The 26,429-nt window shown below is 39.2% G+C and overlaps 1 long non-coding RNA gene across 1 annotated transcript; it reads left to right on the top strand.

Moving 5' to 3' along the window:
* The first annotated feature begins 8,227 nt into the window (after positions 1–8,227).
* LOC118765423 lies at positions 8,228–25,797 on the top strand. Its single transcript, XR_005001286.1, has 3 exons — positions 8,228–8,239; positions 11,525–11,529; positions 25,632–25,797. It is a non-coding gene; the product is annotated as an uncharacterized LOC118765423 (long non-coding RNA).
* The last annotated feature ends 632 nt before the right edge of the window (positions 25,798–26,429 follow it).

Here is a 26,429-nt window from a genome sequence, read left to right as displayed (position 1 = left end):
TTTATTCCCCAAGAAAGGGAAACCCTGGCATTTAATAATAATAATAATAATAATAATAATAATAATATTAATTGTGTACAGTGCTCAGGTGCACTACAACTCATCTAAAGTGTATATATAATCAGGTGTAGTTTCGGCGGATTTTGGAAAGCATGAGGGCCTTAAAGGATGCAGTGTCATGGCAGTCAACAACTGACGCAGGCAGTTTATTCCATGCTTCAGCAACTCTGAGCGTGAAAAAATGTTTCCGAAAGTCATGGGAGCTGTGTTGTTTTCTGACTTTGTAGGCATGTCCACGTGTGTTAGACACATGGAGATCAAAAAGGTGTTCAGTGTTGTTGTTGGTGAGGTGGTTGATAACTTTGTGGGTGTTTACAAAGTCCGTCGCCAGACGCCGGAGCTTCAGTGAATCCATGCCCAGGGAAACAAGGCACTCAGAATATGGTAGGTGTCTGATGGAGGGTATGCGTTTGGTTGCACATCTCTGGACAGATTCCAGGAGGTCAATGTTCTGAGCAAGATAGGGGTTCCAAACTGATGATGCGAATTCCAAGTGTGGTCGTACCATAGCTGCATACAGTTTTAAATAGATGGCTGGAGAGCGGCTAACAAAAGTGTTGCTGAGTGATGCCAAGACACCCTCGGCCTTCTTGACAATTTTAGAGATATGCTTTGTCCAACGCAAATCACTGCTGACAGTGATGCCTAGATCACGCTCGCAGGAGGATTTCTTGATATCAGTGTTGTGGAGGGAGTATGTGGACGCAGGGTTTTTTCTCCCAAAATGCATGGTGGTACACTTGTCCACAGCCAGTTTCAGTTGCCAGTCTGTGATCCATTGCTACATTGTGTCTAGGTCTGATTGCAGGAAAGAGCTGTAGACATCAGGATCTGTCCTCTTGATTTCAAGGTACAGCTTGATGTCGTCTACATATTTCAATACTGTGGCATTCTTTAAATTGGCATCTATGTCATTAATGTATGCCACAAACAAGAGGGGACCAAGGACAGATCCCTGTGGTACACCCGATGACATCTCATATGGTGTAGAATGCTGTCCTAGAACTGTGACTACCTCCTTTCGGCTGAGAATGAAGGATTTCAACCAGTTAAAAAGGTCATCCCTCACACCCATTGCAGAGAGTTTCACCATAAGCCTTTTGTGTAGCAAAGTCAAGGTAGACAACATCCACCCATGAGCCACTGTCAGTGATCTGAGTAATGTCCTCAAGGAACTCGACAAGCTGATCACTGCAGCTGGAGTTAGGGACAAATCCATATTGTGAGCGTCGGATGAGACTGTGAGAGCTCCAGAAGTTCCAGAGTGTTTCTCTGACACACGATTCCATCAGTTTTGCAATACAGCTAGTGAGACTGACTGGGCGATAGTTGACAGGTGATGTGCGGTCGCCCTTTTTGAACAGAGGAATGACACTGGCAGTTTTCCACTGCTCCGGAGTAGCACCATTGTTGAGACAGTACTGGAATAAAATAGAAAGCTGGTGTAAAAGGAAGTACCAACCACGTTTGAGAAGCAGGTATGTAACTCCATCGAGACCAGGGGAGGCATAGTTGCGCTTATTTTGAAGGTGACGTCGCAGCATTGCAGGTGTAAATTCCATAGTTGTTATGGAATTTGCTGTTAGTGATGGTGAAGATGGTACATTTTGACTTTCAACAGTGAATATGTTTGCATGGCACTCGGCAGTGAGTTCTGCGCATTCCTTGGGGTCGTCAGTGATCTGGTTTGTGTGAGGGTTGCGAAGAGGGCCCACTGGAGAGTGAGGTCTCTGCTTTGAATGCACATATTTCCAGAAAACCTTGCTGTCAGGATTGGCTGCTATGCACTGTTCAAATTCAAGCACTGCTTTTTTTGTCACTTGCTTGAGATGGTTGGAAGATTTATTCCGCTTCTTCCTGTTGGTGTCTGATTTATGCAACTTGTATTCCCATTCAGCAGTCCGACGTTCCTTCCTGGCAAGTCGGACCGCTGAAGTTTCCCAAATTGCCCTTTTGGGGTAGTTCTTCTTTTTCTGTTTACGTGGCACTGATGCTGCACATGCTGCCCATATTGAGTCCAGGATACTCTGGAGTATAGTATTCACATCCCCAGAGTTGTAGACAGTAAGGAGCCTCTATAGAGAAAAATAACTTCTTAATGGAGAATTGAAGGGAAATCTGTTCTAAATAAGATGTTGGTTAAAATGAAATTTCTTCAACCTTCTTCATGACTCAGATTAAGTATTCAAAAACTGTTAATAAAGAGATTTATAAATATCTATAATAGCTATTGTTTCTTGGGTTAAGTATTTCAAGGGTGCCCCAAGAGTAAGAAACTTTTGGAAAATTCTATTGCCTGATTAGCAAGAAATAGCAGCCAAACACCCATCAAAATCATACCATAACATTAGGGGACATTAGCTAATGTAGTCCTACATATCCTTGCAAAGATGGGGTGCTCTTGGTTGGAATACCTTAGATCATATATCTGCTCAATTAGGATTGGTCTGGAGCTAAACAACACCACAGAAGAGAAAAGTAGAAAAGAGAGGGCGAGGGAGGATACAAAAAAAGACAGAGACAGAGACAGAGAGAAAAGAGAGATTGGAAAAAACAGAAAGGGAGAGATACTGAGAAAGAGAAAGAGAGAGATTATTCTCTGGAAAAGTAGCTGGAGCTTAACAGGGTAAGGTGAATAAACTTTTCAACAATGTCAATCTCTCTCTCTCTCTCTCTCTCTCTCACTCTTTCTCTTTCCTTGCCCCACCTGACAGTTGACATAACTATATTGATTATCCATTTGTTTCCTATAGAAAACTATTTCTGGGAGTAACAGGCTGTTACACTGGAACAAAGACAGACAGACTCACACACATACTAACACAAACACACACTGAAATGCTCATGCATTCACATATATACATTCACTTACATACATTCACATACACTGACACACTCACAAAGAAATATACTTGCATATGCATATACATACGAGGGGAAGTCAAAAATTATCCGCACTTTCGCCATAATATATCTTCATTATTGTCACAGTGCCTTCTGCGCATGCTTGCTTATAGTTGGTACTATTGTGGTCACGTGATCAAAGTTTGAGCCTGATCATGCCCGTTTTCTTTCTGGATTTACAGTGTAAGCATGGCCACTCCACTAGCAATGTGCAGCAAAAAAGAACATGAAATTCATCGGGGGGGGGGGGGGTCAGTACAATTTTTTTTCTGTCTAACCTCTTACTTTCTCTCTCTCTCTCTCTCTTTCTGTTGATTGTTTTCAACCATCACTATCACCAGTACAACCAACATTACCACCACAACTGCCATACATACACCATTCAGACTTTTGATGCCAACCACCATCAACACCTTTGACTTCGCTGCCTTCCTCTCCACCACCATCACTATTGCCTTTCACATCCCTTACTATCACTGTCATGCTTGACTGCCTCAGCTACCACCACCACCATCACCATCACCATCACCTCCACCTTTATCACAACTACAGCTCATACTATTTACTATCACCCCAGAAAGAAGAGTAGAAGAAGCGTCATTGAATAGTGAGAGACTGGGTCAAAGTGTGACACACTGACACACAGAAATTTGTTTTGGCATTTATTATTATATAATAATATATATATATCGTTCTTTAGAAAAACGTGTGTGTGTAAGTGCGTGTGTGTGTGTGTGTGTAGGTATGTATATATGAATGTACGTATTTATGTATGTATGTAAGTATGTAGATTGATAGATGTAGATATAGATATATGTATGTATGTATATATGTATGGGTGTATGTACATATATATATATATGTATATATATATATATATATATGTATATATATATATATATAGGGATGTAGGTCATTATATAGGACTCTATAAAGGTCTTTATATATGTTTGTCTCTAACAGCTAATCAATGCCCCCATATCAATCAATGCCAATTCTCTACTGTCCAGTAATAATGACCTTTGTTTCACACCCCACTTAGATATTTCTTATCAGTATGAAGGAGGTCACACTTTTTGAAACTCTATATGAGATTACTGTTCACTATGTTGCTCTCGTTTCTCCTTTTCTGTCTTTTCTTTCATGTTTTGTGAGTAAACATACATGCATGCACACGCACACGCACACACATATCATGTACATATATTGTTATCATTATCATTGTTGTTATCATCAGTGTCATATTGTTACTTTTCATGCTGACATGGTTGGACAGGTTGCTACAGTCAGAATCAGCATACATTCTGGAATGCTACACAAATTATGCTTGCATGTTTCATTTTTATCTTGGTTGTTACAGCTGGATGTCCTTCCTAGTACCAACCGCTTTACAGAATGTACTTGGTACTTATTTCCTAGCAGCAACACTTGAGATGTGTCATGTCCTCAACATAATTAAAGAGACCTCACAGCCTTTGCAGACTGTATAGTGGGCATTTTTATGACACCAACACTAAAGAAGCAGCCATATAATGCAGGACAGCCATGTATCTCCTCAACAGCAAAACACCTGTTCCACTCCTTGAATCATATTTAACTTCTCAACATCTACCCCCCCTCTCCACTACATCTCTACTCAGTTGAGGAGGTCTTTTTCTTTGACTTGTGAGTTACTTGGCAACCTCACTAGTTCTAGTGTCACAAGAAACACCCAACACACTCTGTAAAGTGGTTGATGTAAGGAAGGACATCCAGCTATGGAGACTATGCAAAAGCTGCTGAACACATTTCTCCAACTCATCAAATCTTATCAAATCACCTAATACACGCCAGTATAGACAATGAACATTAAAATGTTGTAATGATGATCGTAAACACACACACACATCATTTAATGTCTGTTTTCCATGCTGGCATGGGATTCATGGTTTGACAAGGGGTTGACCAGTCGGAGAGCTGTTCAGGCTCCATTTGTCTATTTTGGTATGGCTGGATACCCCCCCCCCCCAATGCTAATCACTTTACAGAGTGTACTGGGTGCTTTTTATGTCGATCTGACACAAGTACTTGTATGTGGCACTGGCATGAGTGCTTTTAACATGGTGCTGGCATGAGTGCTCTTTTATGTGGTGTCAGCTTGGAGGTTTCTCATGTGGTATTGGCATGAGTACCTTTACATGGTGCTGGCATCAGTGCTTTTTACTAGGTGTAGGTACGAGTGCATTTTATGTGGGGCTGGTATGAGTGCACAGTATGTGACAGTGGTATGAGTGCTTTTTATGTGGTGACTGCATCTTATGTGGTGCCGGCACAAGTGCTTTTTACATAGTGCAGGCTATACAGAACTAGCCAGCATGCATGGATGGCCACAATTTTACTTAACTTGATGTGTGTTTTCAAGCACAGTAAATCACCAGAAGTGTCAATCACTTGTCATCTCCTCAGTGAGGCCCAACGTCTGCAGATCCTTTCTCACCACAGTCACTGATCTTCAATAACAGTAGCATTCATCCCATCCTAGGACTGCCACATTATGTTGGCAAAAAGTCATTACTTTATGGTGCTGTTACTGTATATCTCTCTTGTAGAGAGATTTAAAAATAATAATATTTCTATTATGCAGATCAGTGACTGTGTGTCACTTTGAAATCTATATATTTTCAGCAGCAGTTCAGTAGCAACATCTAGCCAACCAAGTTACTCCATGCTGATAAGGAGCAATAACCCAGAAACCAGTCCATGGATGCGAAGTTGTGCTGGGTGGAAGTACTGAGCTTCCCTGTTAGAAAATATAAGGATACAGAATTTTTTGTGTCGTATAGCCAGTTGGAAACGATGTTTTCTGGGGCTAAATAACAGTGGCATTCGTCCCATCCTGGGACTGCCACATTATGTTGGAAAAAGGTCATTCCTTTATGGTGATGCTACTGTATATCTCTCTTTGAGAGATTTAGAAATAATATTTCTATTATGTGTGTGTGTGTGTATTTATTTTCAATGTGTACAAATAACATGGGAAAAAAATAGTTACCAGGGTAGCAAAAATTCACATAAGTGCCAAAAATATTACAGCCTACTTATAAAGGTAGAAATTCCAGGGTTAAATGAAATATTTTTGTATAACACTGATAAATTAAAAAATGGAGTCAAATGCAGGTGTTATTCAAATCTTTATACATCCATTTTGAAGAAAACATATTATTTTTGAAGTCCGACATACGTTTTTGAAGAAAACATTTATATTATTCCGGAGGGAATGAAATGATGTAAAACAATGCAATCATCTCGTCAGGGAAAAAAAGAGAAACAAAACACATCAATAAGCCATTTTAACCAAATGTGATTTCCGTGTATATGAAGAAGGAGAATGCTGACAAGTTATTTTTTAAACAACTGTTAATAGAGATGTGTGTGTGCAGGCGAGAGATGGAGAAAGAGAATGGGAGAGAGAACATTGCAAACAATGAATGAAATAAATATGAAATGAAAAAAATCATACAAATAAAAGCTTGTTAAAATCTATCAGCATTCTTTTGGTTGAACCCTCAGAAGTGCTAAAATGAACAGCTGGTTTTGTTCATTAATTTCCATAAAAATGTTTTACTTTTGTTTTAAAGTGAAAGAGAGAAGTGAAAGATGCATGTAGTGTATATGAAATGGACGTGTGTGTTTGAGAGAGAGAGTACCACTTCGACATCACTCTCTCTGTCTCACACACACACATGCACAGATACATACATAAAAGATGTATGCATATGTATTAATGTATGTACGTATACATGACAACACCCTTTCAATCACTCTCTCTTTCTCTCTCTCACACACACACACATACATAAATATATACAAACGTACATACAAAAACATACGTGTGTGTGTGTGTGTGTGTGTGCGTACGTGCGTGCATGCGTGTGTGTGTGACTGACTACAATTTCATAGAGCTGAACACTGCAAAAATAGTAAATAAATAAAAAATTTTTAGGAAAATTAATGACGTGTACGGGTTCAAGCGCAATAATGCCAAACTATCTAGTACCGAATATTTAAATTTGTAAATGTGGTGTTATGACCCAGGCTGTGTTTAGAGAGAAGGACTGGAAGTGAGGGAGTATGCATGTCCTATCGGAAGTGGGGCCTGCAGGTCCCACCAATACGGTTTGCAGGGTCGGCAAAGCGTGAGCAGTCAGTTGGCAGCAGACAGCATATGAGAGTAGACCTGTCAGACAGTACAGTGGCAGACAGAGCACGTGGATGCTGTGAGTGACCCCTTCCACATTGACAGTACGGTGGCAGACAGAGCACATAGACATTGTGAGTGACCCCTTCTTGATAGACAGGTAAGACCACCGTAATTCTCCCTCTGCTTCTGTCTTTTCCTCCTTCACATCACAAGTTATTTAGGCTCAAAAAAAAAAAAAATTCCGAACAAGATAGTTAGGCCATCTTGTAGTGAGGGAAATGTTACCACTTGGTTGAAAACAAATTAAGTTGGTGGCTAAACTCCATGGCATAGATAACCTAGTGAGTTTCATACCATTGTGCCTTGATGGATTGGCATTGGCACTACATCTGGAAATGGAGGAGAAGGACCAGTTAAGCACAGAAAAAATAGGAATCTGGCTGATGGAGGCGGTCAACTGGGGAAAGCAAAGTGGATGGGTGAACAGGTCGATGTGTTTGCAAACGAAATCAGGAGATTGCCCAAACTTGCAGGATACAAGGACGAGGCACTGGAACAAACATTCAAATTAGCATTTGTGACTGGATTTCCTGACCACATGTCAGTCAAACTGCAAAAGCTGCTGAATATTCACTCCATGGTGATGGGAGAGGTAATATCATAAGCCACAGTCATTGCCTTGTGTTGCAGGATGACACAGCTAGCAGAGACTGCAACAACGAGAAGGGATCTGTGGTGTTTGTGGTGTTATGGGCTGTGATGAGCTATGTGGTGTTGGAGGAGAGGATTGCAGATGAGGTAAATGGAAGTGAAGACTGCAGGGGCCGGTGGAAGAGCTACGGGGGCCAGTGGAAGAGCTACGGGGGCATGCGTGGGCAAAAAACACATAGGGCAGTTTGATGAGAGACGGCTGCGTGCAAGGACGTGTTTTTTCTTGACAGTGATCGCTCATCCTGCCTAGGTCAACAGGTAAGGTCTCTGTATTTCTTTCTCCCTTTTGCTTCTTTTTCTGTTGTCTTTTTCCACCATCACACTACAAGCTTTTTGGCCAATTAAAAAAAACAACAAAAAAAAAAACGATGATGAGTGTAGTCCGTATTTCAAACAATATGGTCAAACCGTTTTCCGGTGATACGGATGTAGTCACTTGGATGAAGAAGATGAAGTTGGTTGCGAAACTCCACGGTATAAATGACTTAGTGAGTTTTATACCACTGTACCTAGATGGTTCAGTGTTGGCGCTATACCTAGAAATGGAAGAAAGGGACCAACTTAGCGTGGAAAAAATAGAAATCCGTTTGAGGGAGGCCTTTGCAGAAGAAATGTTCGAAGTGTACGCTCGCCTGGGGAAAGCAAAGTGGACCGGCGAACAAGTCGACGTATTTGCGAACTAACTCAGAAGATTGGCTAAACTGGCGGGATATGAAGGCGAATTACTGAACTGAACGGTTAAGTTAGCGTTTGTGACTGGTTTTCCTGACCACATGTCGGTCAGGCTCGCGTGCTAGTTTCGTGTTGCAGGATGACGCCGGTAGCAGTGACTGCAAAAACAAAAATTGATCAAGCAAGGAGTAGCAGAGAGGGGTCAAACAAGGAACGTGTGCGACCATTCAAAGGACAGTGTTTCCGGTGTCAGGTCCCGCACATGGTACGAGACTGCAAGTCACCCAAGCTTGAGGTCATTTACTGACCAGTGTCGAGAAACAGGACATATAACCAGCGAATGTCTACAGGGAAACGGTCTAAGGGACACTACTACACAGTAGTTATCCCTTCATATCAATATGAAGGCATGTTTATCGTTACCTGCGAGCCCTTATTGACACGGGCTGTACGACGACCCTGATAATTCCAGAAATAGTAGAGACGTGAAGTGGAGAAAGCAATGTAAGGGCAGTCGACGGAAGAGAGGAACACTGTGAAGGCATTACAGATGCGCAGATTGTGGTGCAGGGAACAAAGCTGACGCTGCGAGCAATTGCAGTTGGCCACTTGGTGGACGAGATTGATGTGGTGATAGGGATGGATGCAATCACCCGTTTAGGAGGTGTCACTGTCACCAAGGCCGGTGCAATGTTCGGGTTTGCGGGCAAACCGTGTTTGGCAAGACTGTGCATTGGTGAGAACCACGAAGAAAAGTATGCTGCACACACCATTGAAGACCAGGACTTTCGTACTGTCTTCGATAGCCAGAGGTGGACAGTGGAGTGGCACTGGAAGGGAGAGCCCCCAATATTAAAAAATAAAGTGGGCTGCTATCAGCATACTTTGAAAGGAGATGCCAGAAGTGAGTTCGAGGGGAGGGGGAGCAGTGGATTAAGGAGGGCATATTGATCCCTTCGGAAGAAGAAGTAGACAGCAGGGTCCTGCCGCTGATGGCGGTGGTACAGCTCACAAAGCATAAGGTCAGGCCAATGCTTGACTTCTGAGAGCTGAATGACCATGTATCATGTCATACAGGTGGTGAGGCCACAGATGTCTGCAGGGACACCTAGCGAGAGTGGAGGCAGATAACAGGGGCCTCCACGATCATCGATTTGAAGTCAGTGCATGTGGCTGAGAGACTCTGGAAGCATGAGCTTGTCAGGTATAAGGGCCGGACATACTGTCTGACCAGGCTGGGGTTCCAGCTAAATTCAGCGCCAAAGATTATGGCAACAATTCTCAAGGCCATCCTGGGAAAGGTGGACTGAGTAAAAAGAGCCACCAATTCGTACATTGATGTCATTCTGGTGGATGAAACCGTAATGCCAGCAACTGAGGTCATAGGCCACCTGAAGAGTTTTGGACTGATCGCCAAGCCACCAAAGGCGATGGAGGGAGGCGCTGCACTAGGCCTCAAGCTATGGAGAGACAAAGCCAGCACGTTGGTGTTCTGGCGAGGGAATGAGATCCCCAAACTGGGCATCAGCTGTTCTCAGTGTGTGGAAAGCTGATGGGACACTACCCTATTGCAGGATGGCTCCGGACAGCATGTAGCTTCATCAAGAGATGAGCCGAATGAGCAAAGTGGAACGATAGAGTGGGGGAGAAGACAATCAACATGATACAGGAAGTCTTGGTCAGAGTGAGAGCAGAGGATCCAGTGAGGGGCAGTTGGTATGTTCCCAAATCAAAGAGCGGGATTGTATGGCGTGATGCCAGTAGCATCGCAATAGAGGTTGTCTTGGAAGTGGGAGGCGTCATGGTAACAGATGCAGCCTGGCTCAGGAAGACAGATGACTGCAACCATTTCAAAGTGGCGGAATTGGATGCTATGTTGAAGTGAGTGAACCTAGCCTTGAAGTGGGGGCTGCACACCATAGAAATTAGGACTGATTCGGCCACTGTACTTGGTTGGGTGACAATAATCATCACCAATGAGCGGAGGGTGCAAACCAAAGGGGCTGCAGAGATGTTGATAAAGCGTTGATTCGGGATACTGTATGAACTAACCACTGAGTTCGATCTGAAGCTGAGTGGGATCTTTGTGCCTTCTAAGAAGAACAGGGCAGACGTCCTGACCAGAAGCCAGGTTGCAGGTGCCAGAGAATGCGAAGCAGGCTGTGGCAGCAGTATGCCATCTGAGTGACTCAGATTGATGCTGATTTGGCTCAGCATGTCACTATGTTGATCTCTGGCATGCTGATAGAGTATAGACAACTGTTACCTGTCATCATACTCCCACCAATGTACATTTAATCTCTCTGCTAAACTCCTAGAAGTCTTCCCAATGTACGTTGTATTCTGGTTCTTACAGTCCCCCTTCATGCACTTTATGTTGCAGACCACATATAGGAGAATTCTTCTATATAATTGAATGTTAAATCTGAATGAGCCACTGATCCAACTGATACTGAATTTGTTCAGGTTCATGTAAGAAATCTCACCTGTTTAAAATTTTACCTGATGATGATGGATTACATATCATGGATTATATGTTATATCTATTTATCTATACACACACACACACACTATCTTTTTGTATAATGGGATCATTGTTGAAATACCTTTCTTTATTCTTTTCCCTGTCGTCATCAGTTTACAACAAGTTACACATTAACAGACCCAATTTCACTTGTTTAAGTAAGCCCTGCAAATGACATGAGCACCGCTCTTTCTGTTACTCTTAACCAAGAATGAAATATTTAAGATGGTAATATGTGGTTTGAGGGAGGTTTTACTATCTCCAATAGGTAATTAACTATATAGAGAAACAGGGGATGTAGTTATGAAACTACTTTATTCCTGGAGTGAAGAAACAGAATTAAGTTGAGACTAGAATCACCAAGTAGAGACGTTGATTCTGAAATCAAATAGGGTTTGTATGTATTCTGTGGTGTTGGCGGTCGGAGTTATGGGACGTGATGAGCTATGTGGTGTTGGTGGAGAGGATGACAGATGAGGTGGGCGGAAGTAGGGCTGGCAGGGGCTGGCGGAAGACTGAGGGGCGCATGCGTGGCAGGAAGCGGATGTGGTTAAGGACGAAGCACATATGGTCAGCGAGGAAGCGTGGCAGTTCCAGCATATACGGCAAAGCGACAGGACGTGTCGAATTCGTGAGAGACCGCTGATTTCGCCGAGGTAAGGCCTTTTGTATTTCTTTCTCCCATTGCTTCTTTTTCTGTTGTCCTCTTCATCCATCACACTACAAGCTATTTCGGCTCATAAAAAAAAAAAAAAGAACGATGAGTGCCTGTATTTCGAATGAGATGATCAAACCATTTTGCGGTGACACAGATGTAGTCGCTTAGTTGAAGAAGGTGAAGTTGGTGGCAAAGCTCCATGATATAAGCGACCTAGCAAGTTTTATACCACTGTACTTGGATGGCTCCGGACAACATGTAGCTTCATCAAGAGACGAGCTGAAGGAGTGAAGTGGAACGATAGAGTGGGGGAGAAGACGACCGACATGATACAGGAAGTCTTGGTCAGAGTAAGAGCAGAGGACCCAGTGAGGGGCAGTTGGTATGTTTCCAAATCAAAGAGCGAGGTTGTATGGTGTGACGCCAGTAGCATCGCAATAGAGGTTGTCTTAGAAGTGGGAGGTATCATGGTGAAAGATGCAGCCTGGCTCAGGAAGATGGATGACTGCAATCATATCAATGTGGCGGAATTGGATGCCGTATTGAAGGGAGTGAACCTAGCCTTGAAGTGGGGGCTGCGCACCATAGAAATCAGGACTGATTCAGCCACTATACTTGATTGGGTGACAGCAGTCATCACCAATGAGTGGAGGGTGCGGACCAAAGGGGCTGCAGAGATGCTGGTAAAGCATCAATTGGGGATACTGTGTGAACTAACCACTGAGTTCAATCTGAAGCTGAGTGGGATCTTTGTGCCTTCCGAGAAGGACAGGGTGGACGTCCTGACCAGGGTAAAGCGAGCCTGGTTGCAGGTGCCAGAGGATGCGAAGCAGGCTATAGGTGCAGTATGCCATCTGAGTGACTCAGAGTTGCGGAGATTGCATACCATGCATCACATGGGGGTGGACGGGACATTGTTCCTAGCCAGAAAAGTTGACTCTGATGTAACAAGATGGAGCGTGCAGAGAGTGGTTAGCAGCTGTGACAGGTGCCAGTCCATCGACCCTGCTCCAGGCGTACATGAGGTGGGAAGTATTCCAGTGGACCACGACTGGAAACGACTGGCGGTGGACATAACACACTACCGGCAGGGGACATACCTCTCAATGGTTGACTGCGGACGGGGCCGGTTGGCCATATGGAGGGAGATGAAGTCGGGGTCCGCAGAGGAAATTGTGAAAGTATTGAATGAGATATTCCTGGAACGAGGCCCATGGATGAACTGCTTCTGGATAATGTCACTGCATTTCGCTCGGAGGTGCTGAAAGAAATGCTTGATGGGTGGAAGGTCAACCGCTTCTTCAGGGCGGCATACCGGCCAATGGAAATGGGGTGGTGGAAAGGCATCATTGTACCATCAAGACCATGGCAGAGAGGGGCCACATTTGACCAATCCAGGCCATATTTTGGTACAATATGTTGCCCAGATCAGGACAGGCTGAGGAGTCAGTGCCACACAGGTACGAGTCGAGGCATCCGTGTACTGCATCAATGTGACCCGGGGCAGAGGAAGAGCACACCATGCAGGTGAGAGAAGAAGTTTGCGTAAAACCCCAAAACGCACGGTGTACATCACGATGGGTAAGGGGAACAATAACCTCTATAAATTCGAAGAATAACATCTCTGTCTATGGTATGCCACGCCACATTTTGGATATACGGAAGATTGTCCATGCCTCAGAGGATGGAACCAGCAGCATTGGGCAAGAAGATGAAGACAACAACAGTAGGCAAGAAGATGAAGACAACATCAGTAGACAAGATGATGAAGCCAGCAGCAACATGCCAGGAACCAAGGCCAGTCTTAGGGTTACACTGTGACCACAGAGGGAATGTCATCCTCCTCCCTAGTTGGCTGATTATGAAACCAGTTAAGGTGTGAGTTCGGGAGCAAGGAGTGAGTGGGAAAGCCGGTTGAGTGATCTGTAGATCAGGGGAGGCATGTGGTGTTTGTGGTCGGTGTTATGGGACGTGATGAGCCATGTGGTGTTGGTGGAGAAGATGACAGATGAGGTGGGCGGAAGTAGGGCTGGCAGGGGCCCGCAGAAGACTGAGGGGCGCATGCATGGCAGGAAGCAGATGTGGTTAAGGACGAAGCACATGTGGTCAGCGAGGAAGCATGGCAGTTCCAGCATAGACGGCAAAGCGACAGGACGTGTCGAATTCGTGAGAGACCGCTGATTTCGCCGAGGTAAGGCCTTTTGTATTTCTTGCTCCCGTTGCTTCTTTATCTGTTGTCCTCTTCATCCATCACACTACATATTCAATAAAAATATTTGGGGAAAATTTCTGAAAAGACCAATGTAGTTATCAATGTACCAGAGTGTTTATCAAGGTACTAGTTTGGTCACCTAGATACAGTGCAATCTCTGGGGTACCAATATGTTCACCAATGTACCAGTGTGGTGATCAAGGTACCAGGATGATCACCTCAATACAAGTGTGATCACCACAGTGCCAGTGTGAACATCTAGGTGCTAGTGTGGCCACCAAGATACCAGCATGGTTACCTAGGTCATAGTGCAGTTACTTACGTACCTGTATGGTCACTAAGGTCTCATTGTCATCAATGAGATATCAGTGCTCTCACCAATGTACTAGTTTGGTTACCTAAGTACCAGTATGGTCACCAAGGTAACTTTGTGATCACCAGTGTAGTAGTATGGTCGCCTAGGTATCAGTATGATCACCTGGGTACCAAAGGTGTAGCAGTGTGCTCACTTATCTATCAGTTTGGTGCAGCCATTATGAATAAAACAGTAGTGAAAGGTGTTCAAATCTTGACTATCCCATCTGACATAGTATCTATGACATTATCCAGTATCTGTTAAGACAGTTGGATATGATTTAAGGAATATTTGGCAGCTATTTCTAGCAGAACGACTGACCATATAAAGTAGTTCATGGGTTACAACTGTTGTTGTTTCAGCCAAGGTTGAAAAGAATTATCTTAAGAAGCATCCCAGCCGTTACCATCACACCACTATATTAAGAACAACATTATCCGCAAAAGTTATAGCGTGTTATTAGGAAGATTGAGTTGCTGTTTTAAGGAAGTCGAACAAAAATGCTCTGTCATTTGTAATATATCTCAGTCATTTAGTTGTCACAGTCAGAGAACTGTTGCAAATGTGAAGAAAAGAACAAGAAACGTTTTTTCAGAACAGAAAATTACATTCTTTCGAGATCTAAATGATTTTGCAATGTCACTTAAAATCATATACCATTTATACATGAGGAATTAAAATGGTCAATATTTAATGGATATTCAATATTTAATGCCATTATGTGAAAGAAAATAACAAGATCTGCAAGGTCTAGATCCATTGGAGTTGATAAAATATGTGTAGTGAACTCTAGTGAACTTCCTCTCTCTATTATATATATATATATATATATATATATACATATGAATATATATACATACATATGAATGTAACAGGTAACAGCTAACCTTTGGACGCTATTTTGGACCCCGTTGTGTCTATCACTCTGATTGTTTGGTATTGGCGCAATTTGTCTCTTACTCCAATATGCAAACAAACCAATCGCAGCCTCCAAATAAATCATGTGAGACAGTCTGTTCTAAACTCCATTTGAGCCTACTGTTACCTATAAAAACGCACCCCCTCCTAGTCTTGGGGGTCTGTTGGTTTCAGACCTTCTAAGGTCTAACCACTGACCACATTACAGCGACCTCCATCTTCGTCGCCACCATCATGTCTCTCACCAACGTCGTCAACAACATCTTTACACAGCACCGACAACACTGCACAGGTTCTAACATATCGCTGTTCGTGAGCTTCCTCACCAGAGTTAACAGCAAACATACAACCCACACAGATGCATGTAGATATATGAATAAATGTCCATCAACCATTTCCATTTATCATTCAGCTTATATATATATACGTGTGGCCGGCATTAATGACACTTAAAGTTACCACCTTGTTCCATGTATTTCTTTATACTGTGTTCTTGTCAAATGATATTACAGCCTTCTGAATAGTCACATTAGGTGGAATACAACCTATCCAACTATATATGTATAAGACATGTGCTTGAATAGATTTAATGGTCAATATAAAGATTCTCACCCCTTAATGAAAATATAAAAACCCAGCCCGCTAGGTGTTAACAACTGTGTAGAAAACGAATATGAGAAAAAAAAGTTGCACAAATGAACCTAGAGACGGGGAGAGGACTTTTGGAAAATTCACGAGATTCAATCTTTCCCTCAGAACCTTCAGGAAAATGATATACTGAAAACAAAACTCCAACACCCTCCCCTTCCAATTCTACGGTCTTGGCCTTCAAGTAGGCTATCCACATGCTAGAAATAACAGCCAAATCTCACAAAACTGTGATAACATGATGAAAGAAACATGTAATCAATCTACTCACCTTTCTGCAATGATTTCTTTTTCAGAGTAATTTCCCGCAATAATATGACAGTGTTCTTTTCTTTTTTTTTTTTTTGAAAGTTACAAAAAATATGAGCGCAAATATAACAGCAAGCTCTTTTGAAATTTTGAATTTGCGATTTTTGAAAATATCCATTTTCCTGAAAGTTATGAGGGAAAAATCTGATCTTGTGAATTTTCCGAAAGTCCTCTCCCCACCCCCAATCCAGGTTCGTTTGCACAAATTTTTATTTTCGTATTCGTTTACTACACAGTTGTTAATATCCAGCAGGATTTTTTGTTTTGTTTTCGTTAACGGGTGAGGATCTTTATATTTACCGATTTAATTACATTAACATCAACAAAAGTTCGAGGCTTTGTTGTGCAAGAGAATGAAATTTATAATTTATATGGTTAATATAGGGCGTTACGATTATCAGAAAATCAAAAAAAAATGTGTGTAATAGGTGTAAAACAACTTCCTATGAACGAATATGAAAAAAAAATTTCGCGCACGCGAAAGGGGGGTGGGGGAGAGGCCTCGGAAATTTCACATCTTCAGTCCACGGCCTTTAAACTAAGAAAAAATAGTGTAATTGGTGTAAAACTATTTGTTCTAAACGAGGATCAAGAACACACACTCACACATGAATCATAAACTCCGTATTTTTGTACATATTTCGCAAAAAAAAAAATAATAAAGAGAAGAAATTCTGGAAAAAGTGAAGAAATGTTGGATCTCCGCCATGTGAATCAAAATACGTGTTAGAAACATCTTGAAATACTACAGAAATTATGTTACGAAAATGATGATGTATACATACCTCTTTGAGTGGTCCATCGACAATGATGATAAAGAAATGAGTTGGATTTGAACTCAGAATATTGACTAACACAACTACATACTACAAGACTCAAAATATTCAGCCAAGTCACCACCCTTTAACTAGCAATAATAATAACATCAATAACATAACAGCCAAAAGATTTATTTGTTCTGAAAATAACAATCATAGTAAATAAATATGTTCTTTAATATTCACATTCATGTGCACAGTTAAACACACTTACATACAGTCACGCATACATAATACAGAACGGAACACATAAATGAAGGATGCATTACTTAGTATAATAATAATATAATAATAATAATTGTGTACAGTGCTCAGGTGCACTACAACTCATCTAAAGTGTATATATAATCAGGTGTAGTTTCGGCGGATTTCGTAAAGCATGAGGGCCTTAAAGGATGCAGTGTCATGGCAGTCAACAACTGACGCAGGCAGTTTATTCCACGCTTCAGCAACCCTGAGCGTGAAAAAATGTTTCCGAAAGTCATGGGAGCTGTGCTGTTTTCTGACTTTGTAGGCATGTCCACGTGTGTTAGACACATGGAGATCAAAAAGGTGTTCAGTGTTGTTGTTGGTGAGGTGGTTGATAACCTTGTGGGTGTTTACCAAGTCCGTCGCCAGACGCCGGAGCTTCAGTGAATCCATGCCCAGGGAAACAAGGCGCTCAGAATATGGTAGGTGTCTGATGGAGGGTATGCGTTTGGTTGCACGTCTCTGGACAGATTCCAGGAGGTCAATGTTCTGAGCAAGATAGGGATTCCAAACTGATGATGCGAATTCCAATTGTGGTCGTACCATAGCTGTATACAGTTTTAAATAGATGGCTGGAGAGCGGCTAACAAAAGTGTTGCTGAGTGATGCCAAGACACCCTCGGCCTTCTTGACAATTTTAGAGATATGCTTTGTCCAACGCAAATCACTGCTGACAGTGATGCCTAGGTCACGCTCGCAAGAGGATTTCTTGATATCAGTGTTGTGGAGGGAGTATGTGGACGCAGGGTTTTTTCTCCCAAAATGCATGGTGGTACACTTGTCCACAGCCAGTTTCAGTTGCCAGTCTGTGATCCATTGCTGCATTGTGTCTAGGTCTGATTGCAGGAAAGAGCTGTAGACATCAGGATCAGTCCTCTTGATTTCAAGGTACAGCTTGATGTCGTCTGCATATTTATCTAGAGAATTTTGATTAATAAGTCAAATATGCAAAGTATAAAGATAATTAATTGCTTTACTAAACAGTGTTGTAAGGTGAAAAAATGAATTTGGGAAAAAAATACACGCCAAAACTAATTAATAAAGGATAATTAGGGAAGGATTGACACAAAATAATTATTTTTTCTGTCTCTTTAAATGCATCTTAATAAGTGAGAAGAATTGCATATATCTGAACTATTTCAAAGAAAAGCATAAATTTAATGTTTAAAATAGCTTTAACCAAGGAATGAGATCCAACATTTCTTCACTTTTTCCAGAATTTCTTCTCTTTATTTTTTTTTTTTTGCGAAATATGTACAAAAATACGGAGTTTATGATTCATGTGTGAGTGTGTGTTCTTGATACTCGTTTAGAACAAGTAGTTTTACACCAATTACACTATTTTTTCTTAGTTTAAAGGCCGTGGACTGAAGATGTGAAATTTCCGAGGCCTCTCCCCCACCCCCCTTTCGCGAGCGCGCATTTTTTTCATGATAGTCGTTTAGAGCAAGTTGTTTTACACATATTACGCTGTTTTTGTTTTTGTTTTTGTGCCCGGTTCAGACGCTTTCGGAAATTCCCGATATAAATTTTCCGAGGCCTCTCCCCCACCCCTTTTTCGCGAGAGCGTTTTTTTTTGTCATATTCGTTTAGAGCAAGTTGTTTTACACATATTACACTATTTTTTTTTTTGTTTTGGTGCCCGGGTCAGCCCCTCAGACGCTTTCGGAACTTCCCGATGTGAAATTTCCGAGGCCTCTCCCCCACCCCCCTTTCGCGTGCGCGAATTTTTTTTTTCATATTCGTTCATAGGAAGTTGTTTTACACCTATTACACACATTTTTTTTTTTTGATTTTCTGATAATCGTAACGCCCTATATTAACCATTTATATCAGATATCATTAACATTTTAACAAAAGTTCGAGGATTTTCTGTGCACCTGAATGAAATTTATAATTTGTTTTAGTTATCATTAAACTAGACTACAGATATTATCGAACAAGAAATTACACCATGATTCAAGGGAGATAAGCAAGAACAACATTAAAGAAGGGAAATAACTCTTTGATCTCCGCTGTAATTTTCAAATCCTGTTTTGGTTGATGTTCCTTCTAAAACATCATTTATACAGTCAAAATACTATGATACTTATTTTATAGAGCTCGGAAAATGAAATGCAAAGTTGACTTAGATGGGATTTGAACTTCGAGAGTTGAATACCATGTTGTGCAAAATATTGTCTAACGTTCTAACTATTTTTGTTGATGTCACTGGCCGGATCTTTTCCTTTTGAACGGCACTTTGTAACATAATTTCTAGGTAACTAAAAAGTTTTAAACTTTGTATACTTGTAGAATGTGTTTATAAAACATCATTTTCTCTTGGCTTTATTGAGAAAATTCTACAGGTTGTAAGATATTTCGTCTGAAATTTCTTGCATTAAGGTAAATAACATTCTGTGCTTAATGAATATGTCCCTCCTTTAAGAAACAGATTGGGTTTATTTACATTTGTGAAGAAAAAAGATACCCTTCCTCAACCCCTAACCCTAAATCTAAAATAGATTGAAATGCAACAGATCGAGACTAGAGCCATAATTATGGGTGACATTTTCATTTGACACCGCTAGAAAAAATCCCATTTTCCGTAGCGGTGTCGTATGAAATTGTCACCCGTAATTATAACCCTAGTATCGATCTATTGCATTTCAATCTATTTTAGATTTAGGGTTAGGGTTAGGGGTGGGGTAAGGGTATCTTTTTTCCTCACAAATGTAAATAAACCCAATCTGTTTCTTAAAGGAGGGACATATTCATTATTCACAGAATGCTATTTATGTCAATGGACGCTAGTGTTTGGTTAAAATTGCCAAAATGCAAGAAATTTCAGACGAAATATCTTACAACCTATAGAATTTTCTCAATAAAGCCAAGAGAAAATGGTGTTTTATAAACACATTCTACCAGTATACGAATTTTTAAACTTTTTAGTTACCTAGAAATTATGTTACAAAGTGCCGTTCAAAAGGAAAAGATCCCACTGGCCTATTTTTTTTAAAGGTTTCGTCATAGCACAATTCCTTAAAATTTGAAGAAAGGAATAGTTGACTCTGGAAATCACTCCCACAACATGAATGATGCTTATTCTATAAGTTCCAGAGAAATGAAAAACAAAAAAGGACTCCCGCAAATGTGGTCTGGCCGCTGGGGTCATGTATGCCCTATGAAAGCCTCTTTGGCGCCACTGCTCTATCTCCCGCAAGATGAAACACCGCATCTACAACACATTAGTCCCCTCCATTCTCCTTTATGGAGCAGAAACATGACCCCTCTCGAAGTCTCAGGCAAAGCGGATCGACAGCTTCAATAGCAGAGCCCTGAGAACCATTGTAAACATCAAATGATACCATCTCATTTCCAGCAAAGAACTGCGTGCGCACACACATCACCTGCAGCCTCCCAACTCGTAGCTATTCCTTGCATATCATTTATTTAATTTGTACATTAAACATGAAACTAGTCCTGTATTAACCACGCTAACTTTAAAACAGACTTAATTCATTTCGCCTGCCTTACATCATTTCGTATCAAAGAGAACTGTCGATGTTTTATTTAAACATTGATCATTCAACACACATGGAGATAAAGTTTTTTAACTGCTCTTCTCCTCTTTCTGTGTCTCTCTTTCTTTCTCTCTTTCTCTCTCTCTCTCTCTCTCTCTCTCTCTCTGCGTGTGTGTATATATGTATATATATATATATATATATATATATATATATATATGTATGTATATATATATGTATGTATATATATGTATGTATATATAATATAATATATATATATATATATATATATATATATATATATATATATATATATATACTAGCAGTATCGCCCGGCATTGCTCGGGTTTGTAAGAGAAATAACTATATAAGCATTTTTAGAGAGTTACTTCCTTTATAGATGCCAATTCGGGCTTTCTTAGCCATTTCTGTTTTGGTGTCTTCAAGCCATGAAGTCATTGTTCTAAAAGAACGCTGGTCTCCTTGACAACGCATTACGACGTTGATTTCCTTAAACTCCCTTCCCCACAGCTTCACGAAGGAGGGAAGAAGGGGGAGAAGCAAACACAGGTGCAGGTGTTTGAGCGTGGACGCCAACTCCGCCGCCATCGACACACGAAAAATTATGCATTAAAATGGAATAAAAAATGATGTTAAATTATTTTTTAAATCGTAGACTCATCGTAGACGCGCGCTAATAGCCAGACGGACTCGATATTAATCACGACTATAAGATACCCGAATTTGGTTAAACTGCACCGCAAAATGTGGGAGGAGTTAGGAATCTAAATCGTAGGAGACAGACACTCACACAACTACAGTTTTATATATATAGATATACATATATATATATATATATATATATATATATATATAAATAAATGAAAAGAATGGAGTCGAACGAAGATTTTAACAAAATTACTTTACTTTCGACATATGTTTCGAAGACTGCATACTCTTAATTCCGAAGGAATGAAGGTTGCATTATGCCGTCTTCTCATCAGGAAATACAAGGAACCTCTATCAGCCTCAAGATGAACAAAAGCTTCCACTGTGGAAACCATGTAGGCAGTCATTAAGAAGCTTTTGTTCGTCTTGAGGCTGATAGAGGTTCCTTGTATTTCCTGATGAGAAGACGGCATAATGCAACCTTCATTCCTTCGGAATTAAGAGTATGCAGTCTTCGAAACATATAAGTAAAGGAATTTTGTTAAAATCTTCGTTCGACTCCATTCTTTTCATTTATTCATATAAAAAAACACACAAATTTCCACACGAACACGGGGTTCTGCCCTTGGCATGTAACTTCAACCGTGTTTTACTGACGTGAATTTGCTACCCAGGTATCGATTAACCGAATTATCCATACTAGGATAATTCATTCATCTACTTAAATATATATATATATATATATATTATATATATATATATATAATATATATATATATACAAAAAGCAATAAAGATTCAAGTTAATTTAAATGAATTTACTTGAATATGGTACCTAACTTAGATGCACCAAAAAAAAAACTATACTGTTTTAACAATACAGTAATGTGGGGTGATTATAAGCGAGAAAGAAGCAACAAGAATGGAAGGCTGGATACAACCAAAAGATTACATTCGTTGATAAGGGGAACTCACGTATTCCTAATAATGAAGTTATCAGTAATCACGTAAGCAGCAATACAGACCAAGCCCGAAATAAAAGTAGAATTAAATTAATGGTAAACGCTAATCTAGCGTACAGGCCCAACAATTCAAATAGAAGCATTGACCAGAACATAGGTAACTCGGATAATATTGAAGTAGATAAACCTAAGATGCACACAAATAAAAATAAAAATAATGGTAATAAATACAATAACTCCGGTGAGATGAATAGTAGTAATTCTACGAACCCTAAATTTAATAAAAAAGATATATTATGGCTGAATATCCCTTTCAACTGTGCGATACAATATCCCTTTCAACTGTGCGATACAATATCCCTTTCAACTGTGCGATACAATACAGAACAAATTCAAAGTAATTCTGGAAAAAAATTTCCCTATCTCTCATAGATATCATAGAATTATATCTAGGAAAACAGTTAGGATTTCTTATTCAACCCTCCCAAATATGTCCACTTAATAGCTAAGATTAATAATAAAAACATTAAACTAGCCAGGAAAGATAGAAATAAAAATAATAATATCAGCATGAATACCAATAGCAATTATAATAATACTACCAACAATAAAAACAACAATAGTAACTATCAAAACATAGGTGAAATTAGTAACCACAGAATGACTAATAACATTAACATTAATAGTAATAATAACAATGCCGATATTAATAGAAGTAATAATGTTAATAATAGAAATAATAGATATAAGGCTAATGGAGAAAATAAGGAGAATGAAAATATCAGTGATATTTATAACAGCAATATGCAGTCGGATAAAAAGACTAACAATAATAGTAACATTACCAATAATATAAGAAATCATGGTAGGACTTTAAACCTAAATGATGAAGCTGAAGGATCAATAAATAATAGCAATACTTTAGATATCAGCACCAACTATAGAAATGATAATCAAAATAATAGGAACCTAAGACATCTACCCAAGAATAATCCAAAGCCTGAAGTTGCTCCTCCTGTGTGTAAGTGTAGAATAAAATCAAAATGCCCGGCACCTGGTCTATGTGGGGAAAATAATGTAATCTATAAATGTACCATATCCACGGAGAATAACAAATATCTTTACGTTGGATGTACAATTAATTTTCTAGCCAGAGTTAGAAATCACATCTCGTCTTTTAAATTACGTCATAAAGCTGGTACCACCACACTTTCAAACAAAATCTGGGAACTCAAAAATAATAATAAAAATTATAACCTTAATTGGGAAATAGTTAGGAGAGCAATTCCGTATAAAAATAGTAGGGTTGGTTGCCAACTATGCTCCATGGAGACGTATGAAATTCTAAAGCATAGAAAACATAGAAACTTATTGAATAATCATATCGAACTAGGTCAAGTTTGTGTCCACGCTAAATTGAAGACTTTAAAATATTTTAAATGATTAGAATATCCGTAACTAGATAGATAGATATAACTTGATTTCTACTAGTATAGCACTGCTTTAAGTAGATAACTAAGAGTTCTCACACTACAGTTATCTTTTTCCTTATATCTGCATCAGTTTTTTGAGAACAGGGAAATGAATAGTACTTATATGCTGCTTAATTGAGGCTTTATTTAATTTCAAACTCATAATTTTTAAATTCTTAATTTTAAATCTTAATTGTAATTTTTAATTTTAATTCCTAACTTAATCTAATTTAAGTAGCATAACTCTAATAAAATAAAATGAGATACTATAGCCCCATAATTCTATTTCAAAATTAAATAAATAAGGCTACCCCCTCGGTGATAATATGATTATCTTCATTATGATAGACAATCCCCTAACACCTTGTAAATGATCTTCTAAGATTTGACCTGTAGTCCGTCAATGTATGAATAATAACGGCAACTCCTTAAGACAATAAAATGAATAAATTAAATAAGTAAGTTTTATTGACTTTTTGATAAGATTATACTTAGATTTTCCTAATGTATTTTCTTTTGATTTTAGCATCTGACCCCTAAACCCCTGACTGTGTTATCTCTTTAGATTCTCTTTAAATTCATTGCTGATTTCAACAGCAATAAATTAGCTGTTTTACTGGCCATAGAATAATATTCTCCTCTAGTTCCTAGATGCCTGTAAATTAAAACCAGACTTGCCGTCTACTAATTCTTCTGTATAACTAGAACCCTCTTTTTTATTTTTATTTTTTCCCTTCTTTCCCTATTTCTTTCTCTTTTCTCTTTTTTCTGTTTCTTCTTTTTATTCTCTTTTTCCTTTTCTCTTCTCTTTTAGTCCCCTTCCCCCCCCTTTTTTTGCTCCCTCTTCCTTTATTTTCTCTCTTTTCTTCTATTCCCTTCCCTTTCTATTCTTGGCCTCTCTAGAAAGCCCTTCAGCCTTTAAAAGTTAAATAGCTACAGCCTCTTGTAAATAGCAGTAATGTGATTAATGTGGCAAATACCTAATCATATAACAAGAATTGATACCTACCTCATTGTGTTCAACCATTGATAAATTTATCGCCTGTGAATATGAAATTCCTCTTCATTTCTCTGGAAACTTACATCTACACCATTGGAAATTGTGCATCTATACAAAGGATTAATTCACCCTCTCTGTAATGCTAATAAGCAGGAATTGAGACCCACCTCGTTGTGATTAACAATGGATAAATTTGTCTTCTGTGAGTATGTAATCCCTCATCATATCTCTGGAAATTCATATGTGCTCTATGGATTAGGTCACCTTCTCTGTGATGCTATTAGAACTTTTTTAAAATTCTGTGATAAGACTGTACATCATCTTTAAAGAACTTTAATGAACTTTGGAAATCTGTTTATGTTACTTAATTATCTACATTACTTCATGAGTATAGCCTCAACCACTAGGATGTCTAGAGAACTCACATGTATTTTAGCTGATGAGTACGGGACACGTTTATATGCTGTAATTTTTACAACTTTTAATAAAGCCTGTCCTTGTATGAAACGATTGTACTAAAAACCTATCCATTCTTGTTGCTTCTTTCTCGCGTATATATATTATATATATATATATATATATATATATATATATATTATATATATATATATTATATATATATATATATATATATATATATATATATATATACATATATATATATACATATATATATATACATATATATGTATATAAATACTTTATACGGAATGTATATCACTTAATTACTTATCTTCATATAGAGAGAATGTTTTTTAAACATTTTTCACTTATATTTCCAAATATCTGTTAACCGCATCAGTTATAGTTCATACACAAATAGACTCAACACTACCTAAGCATGCTTTTATCTTTCATCTTTCATAATCATATTATGAATATCCGAATATGTTATGTGACACTCACTCCATCTAGTCTTCTGTAACACTATAATATTCTTCTGATATATTCTTTTTGATGAATTCTTCTTTTGTACTGAGGAGAACTGCAATATGTAATTAATTTAATTATAACTATAATTAAATTAATTTTTCCATCTTTCTTACACATTAATATTACCGTTCGAAACAATCATATGCATGGATTAAAATTTTATAAAACTTCTAACACATTCTCTTCTCCATCTTTAATTGTTTGTTGAGTTTCTATAGGGTACATGTTCTATAAATGCTCATCACACACCTTATTCTTATATATATCTACTGCATATGTGGAAAATTGGTGTGTGTTTGTTTGTGGCGTTGTTAGCTAACTCCTCTACATCGTTTTATTGATTTTGATGAAACTTGACACGTGAGTAGAACTCATATCTGGAAACCTCATGACATACATTGTTGAAAAATCGATAATACGGCCCCTGGAAGGGACCTATATATCTACTGCATATAATAATTTTTTAAACACCCAAGGGAAATAACCTATAGCACCTGTACAATACTTTTTAAACACTCTAGGGAAATAACTCATTTCATTATTTATGTTCAACTACTTTGAATATTGATTTTTTGTGTGTCCTATTTCTAATGTTTGCAGTATCACTTTTATACTTTATTTGACATGTGAGTAGAACTCATGTCTGGAAACCTCATGGCATACTTAGATTGTT

This window comes from Octopus sinensis, linkage group LG11 (genome assembly GCF_006345805.1).
Source record: "Octopus sinensis linkage group LG11, ASM634580v1, whole genome shotgun sequence".
NCBI classification, from domain to species: Eukaryota; Metazoa; Mollusca; class Cephalopoda; order Octopoda; family Octopodidae; genus Octopus; species Octopus sinensis.
This window is presented reverse-complemented; position numbering and strand designations above follow the sequence as displayed.